Raw genomic sequence first — 6,161 nt, forward strand, 5'->3', positions numbered from 1 at the left:
AGAGATATGAGGAGCAGTGATACAGAGTGAAAATGATAAACTAACTGTGTAATGTTTATTTCGGAGCACTGCATTTCCTATGATTGAGATTTAATTCACGTAGGAACAAAAGCAGTTGCATTCCCCCTTGATAGGTCTAGTGCAGGGGTGGGCAATCTCAGTCCACGAGGGCTGGTGTCCCTGTAGGTTTTAGATGTGTCCTCGAACCAACACAGCTGATTTAAATGGCTAAATTAGCTCCTCAACATGTCCTGAAGTTCTCCAGAGGCCTGGTAATGAACTAATCATGTGATTCAGGTGTGTTGACCCAAGGTGAGAACTAAAACCTGCAGGGACACCGGCCCTCGTGGACTGAGATTGCCCACCCCTGGTCTAGTGACAGCAGGTGGAAAAACCTGGGCAAATTTGTGGACGATTGTAACAGAGCTCGCAATTGGCGAGTCACGGGGTGACACTTAAGTCTGAGTTCAGACCAAGAAAGTATCAGAAACTAATTAAAACCAGGAGCAGTGAATGCAACTCTGCATGCTACGGCACCTGAGGTTCTAATTCCACACAATATTGTTCCATGAGGAAGCATAAACTTTCCTGTGAATTTTCTGATTGATGTTTGGGTTTTTCTTAGCACTAAGTTGATTTTTCTTTCTCTAAGAGACAGAGATTTTATGGTTGGACATGTCTGGAACTGGCCCTAGTATTTGTTATTTTTATCATTATTTTATTGTTTGCTTTTGTTACAGTGCACTGAGATAAGAAATCTGAGATGTGTGATCCACCGGTGGTGATATGTTGTGAGTTCATGATTTAACAATCAGCTCTCTTTTAAACAGGCCTGCAAGATTAAAATTTAAAGTGCTATGAAACATTCTTACTGGAAACAGTCACAAAGTGTGCTTCTCTATGATTACAGTGGACTTCACTTATATGGGACACTGATCATGTGACATGGTAAGTCCTGAGTCTAAAAGGATTGCAGCAAGTCAATCCAGTCCAAAATCATAAAAATTGTTTTTTTTTTCAAAAATCTGACGTGATCTTGCTGTTGATGGAGACTGGAATATTTTGCACGTGAGACATCACTCTTCACTGGAGTATGTTACTATTAACAATAGCAGGCCACTGTGGAAAAGTCAATTAAATTTTATAGAGGAAAATAGCCAAAACCAAAACAATATTTATGAATAACATAGGGGCATGTGCTGGATGTGGTACTGCAAAAGAACAAAAGCAAAGTATTGAAAGAAAACTCATTGTGTTTAGCTTTGATGAATTCAAATTAAAATGTACCATTACAATCAGAGGATCAACATGAAATCAATATATGCACATTTTGTATAGAGCACATGACTGATAACTGTTCTGTCCTGAGCTCTTGTTTCCTATTGCACCCACTTGACCACACCACCAGTTTTCACGCCAAAGGAGAGTAATTGCAAATGTTCAAGGGAAGAATCTTACCAAAAGTGGGAAAGGTAAGCCCCGATGGGGGTGACAACACCATAAATGTCACTTATGGTCAAACTCCTAAACTGTGACACCAAGCATAAAATTCTCCAAAACTTGGAGACAGATAGGAGTTCTAGATAAACATAATTTAGCAAACCCCAGAGGGATTGAGAGTTCGAATCTACACTGTAAAATCTAATTAGTCCCCAGAACTCAAAAAAATTGAGGAAACTTGTTGCCTCAAAAAAAATTGTGTAAAGCTTAGCTAAAAATGACTAAGTTAGGACAACTTATTTAGTTTGAGTACTCTGTACAAGCTCATTTGTTCCCAGAACTCAAAAAAAAAAATTGGATCAAGTTTACTTAAGATGACCAAGTTAGGGCAACTTACTCATTTTGAGTACACTGTACAGCCTTGTTAGTTCCCAGAACTCAAAAAAAAAAAAAAAATTATGTAAACTCGTTGCCTAAAAAAAAACTAAGTAAAGCTTACTTAAGATGACTGTTAGGACAACTTATACATTGCAAGTCTGCAGTATTAAGAATAACTTGATATTTCTGACTGTACAATACTAATTGTTTACCTACTGACACACATTTCAAGTTCAACTAAATGAAAAAACAATTTGTGGTAACCTGAATATGACTAAAAATAATTAACACTTTTTGTAATGATGTTAAAATCAGCCCAACTTTTATTTTCAAACACAACAAAGTATAACAGCCAACATACTGGACACTGTTCTGCTGAACAACAAACAATTATAATCTTACAATGAAACAAAGTCTCAGATGTAATTATTCTGAAAATAAGCTTAGGCCTACCACAAGTTTGTTTTGTACTTACATTACTTATATAATCAAAATAAAATATTTATTGTTCTGTCACAAGTGCAGTCTCTAATTTAAACAACACATTTGTTTTCCATTCCAACACAGGAGCTGGAATGTTGTAATATTTTAAGGATGGCTTGTTTCCAGTCCAGGCATTACTGCCTGAATGACTGTCATGGATCGAGGTGATCCAAATGTAAGTGCAGAAGAAAGTCTTTAACTTCCTGGAGAAGAGGAGGAGACTGAGCTACAGGGGACTGGACTGACTGGGCTGGAGGCTGAACGGCAGGCGAGTGAACTGACTGGACTGGGGATGCTAAGGGATGAACAGAGGTTGGCGAGGCTAAGGACTGAGCTGAGGTTGGTGTGGCTACTGGCTGAGCTAACGACTGAGCTAGTGAAGGAGAGAGAGCTACAGCCTGGGCTAGTAAAGCTGGTGCCTGAGCAGGGGACACCTCAGCTAGCCTAACCAGGGATAGTGTGAGGGCGTGAAAGGCTGGATCAGGAGGTGGATGAAGAGATGAAGTAGCAGGTGGACTGGTTAGCTGTTCCAAGCCTCTAGGGAGGTCAGGCTGGGTTCTGGCTGCCCTCAGCATGGGCGCTGGGACAGGCACGGGAGGTGGCTGGACACCAGTCACCCCCACCCGAGAAACAGGAGCGGGTGTGGAGGTAGACTGGGTCACAGCTGCCCTCGTCCTGGGAGCTGGCACAGGAGTGGTTGCTGGCTGGGCCCTAGCCGTCTGAGGAGGTGTTGTAGGGACAGGCTGAGCCTTAGCTGTCTTCACCTGAGGAGGTGAAACGGTTGAAGAGTAGGGCCGAATCTGGGCCGCCGTGCTGGCAGGAAATGGCTGAGTGATGGGTGTGGAAATAGTGACTGGGTGTGTGATACTGACAGGTTTATCAGGCATTGTTCTGGTCTTTCTGCCACCACTATTTACAGTCTTTAACTTTACATTCGAGGAAGCAGAGCAGAAAAAATCTTCCCAGTCTACATCATCATTTAGGAGGGAGACTCCCCATGAATCGGAGATGAGTCTGTTATTTGTTTTAAGGGAGGAATCAGACGAAGAGTGCGAAAAACAGTCACTGGAACTCACCACCGGGAGTTGCTCAAAATGGTCCATATTATGGCGGCGTGTGCGCCGCTTTCTCGGGGAAGAGGAAGCGGCCGGGGTAAACAGCTGAGCCTCTGGCGCGGTAGCCTCCGTTGGGCCGAGGTGGGAGGTGTAGCCGCTGTGCCGTGGCGAGGCGGACAGGCTGGAGAGTGAAGCGGCTGGCGGCCGAGCAAGGAGTGGAGTGGCAAGGGAGCGAGCGGCCGAAGCTTGGCCAGTGACGCCCACTCTCCGCGGCGAATGCTCCGATGCAGGAGAGGCAGCAGGCGGAAGAACGCGGCGTCCCCGAGGCCCACCCAGAGCCAGACGTCCCCGCGAAGACGCGCTCTCTCTCCGCGAAGAGCCGCTGCTTCCCACTAAGCTCCTCCGTCCAGCGAAGGAGCGCTGCCTCCTGCCGCTCTAAAAGTTCAGAGTCCGCTGGGTCCACAACGCGGGGTCGTGTCATTCTGTCAGGATTTGTGTCGTGGATGAGAGAAGGAGGACCCAAACGCTGGACTCACAGGTAGGTGAAGGTTGGTGTTTATTGTCGACGGAGTGAACAAATGGAACAGAAGTAGGAAATGGCTGGCTGGACGACTGGCTGAATGAATGAATGAATGAATGAATGAATGAATGAATGACTGACCTGACGGAACTGAACATAGGACAACCTAACAGCGACGAGAACAACATCACGTGAACATCAATGACACGCAACGATCGGATGGAACTGAGGACTTAAATACACACTGGGTGATGAATGATTAGAAACCGGTGAGTACAGAGCTGAACCTAGTCTTACTAATGATACGTGGAAATAACTGGAACACAATACGCAGGCGGTATGCTGGCACAGAAAACAGGAAGTGAGAAAGTAAATGTGGCAAACTAAACTGAACATGAAGAAACTGAAATCACTGGGTCAACGACCCAGGAACCCTGACATGGTTCATGTACTGCAGCAGTCATACAGCCAACTAGATGGGCCAAAAGTTGGCCTACCTATTACTGGCTGAGGTTTTAGTAGAGTTGTGGCTGAACCACATAAAAATATATCATTAATTTTAATCTCCCCAATCAATGATAATGTTATGTTGGAATGTTGTTAAAGAGGGTCAAAAATGTTTCAACCCAGTTTGTTTTGCAGATTCTGTATAGCAGCTTTAATATAGGGAGGACACAACTTCCAGACTGTGTGAGTAAAATCAGGTTTTTTCTCTTCGTCAGTTTAACAGTTTCTGTTGTGCCTGTCACTATTCCCTGTCTGTTTTCTTACCTGGTTCTTCCTGACCTTGTACTTTCTCCTCACGTTCCCCTCTTTCCTCTCTCCCTCTTTGGACTGACAATCATACACAAATAGATTGTATTCAATTAGATGAAAAAATTACATTACAAATATATTACATTATAAAATTACATATGAAATAAAATACTATTAAGATCACTAATAAAAACATCCTGTCACAGTGTACATTCAACAAAAAAGGCAAATAACCAAACCACATTTACATCTAATAAAAGATATAAAATATTGAAACACTGATCCAACATTATCCTTTATTGATCATCATTTGATCTTACACTTTTACCTGAATGTGGCTCCTTCCTTATATCCATTATGAACCTGGCTGTCTCTCTGTACACACACACACACACGCGCACACACACACACACAACAGGAGTTATAAGGTTAATGGGCATCCAGTCAAACAGGACAGTGGTAACAACAGCAGGCTACGGAGAAATTTAAGTTTTAGATTTTAAATAGGCTGTATACATTTCAATGGGAGCAACAGGATGGTCGTCGCTGGTTTTACTACAGAGCAGGACGGATTGTAGGGTAGCAAACGTCGTCAAAAAACACGTTTCCAACACTGCAGGTTACCTGGGTGTAATCTTTTTCAGCTAAAAAGAAACATGGTCTGACTCCTACCTAACTATTGAAGAGTAACTGAAGGTTAAATGCTGCTAATATGTCCTGTTTTAAGCCAGGCACTCACACCTCTGCTCCACTGCGTCTCAATCACCATCGCTCTGGCAGAAAGGGCGCTAAAGCCAGAGTAGGGGAGAGGCGAGCTGGAACAAACCATTTTGGGGGGGGATCTATACTTTTCTTGTTAAAATATTACGCCTCAACCAAGTACTGAATGGTTTTTATATTTTTAGTAGTGTGTCACATGAACAGCAAATATTGTCAAAAACAAGTAAGAAATCTTTGGGTGAAGCACCCCCAAAAATGGGCTAAAACGCCCCTGGTGTCCAGTCATCCCTGCCCATGTGTTTCCTCTGTTTGCTGTCTGCGTATATTTCCTGTTTTACTTTGAAGGTCTGTCTCTTGTCTTGTCATGTCAATTAGGATCAGCTGTGCCTCCTTCCTGTTTTGCCATTGCTCATTCCCCTCTGTGGTATTTATAGTGTGTGTGTTTACCTGTGCTCATTGTCTGTTCATCTGCGTCAGTTGGTGTTTCTCCGCGTCGCTCTGCTCTCATCCCTGCGATTCTCCCTGCATGTTATCCTGTGTTTTACCAGTTCGAAAAGACAGATTACAAATGCATGAAAGGTTGCGCTATATATTCTATAATACTTTTAACTAATATGTTAATACTAAAACAATCAGTGGACTTTTTATTTTCAAGTGTTTTCACAATGTCAAGTATTTCTCTATGAGTTACATCACCAATAAACATGGAGGAGAAAATCTGAGTAATATGTTTATTTAGTTCATTTCTTGACTCTGGGATTTCTTTTTCTCTTTTTAAATTCATTTGCAATCTCTTTCATTTTATCAAG

Source organism: Oreochromis aureus, linkage group 3 (assembly GCF_013358895.1).
Source record: "Oreochromis aureus strain Israel breed Guangdong linkage group 3, ZZ_aureus, whole genome shotgun sequence".
In the NCBI taxonomy this organism is placed as follows: Eukaryota; Metazoa; Chordata; class Actinopteri; order Cichliformes; family Cichlidae; genus Oreochromis; species Oreochromis aureus.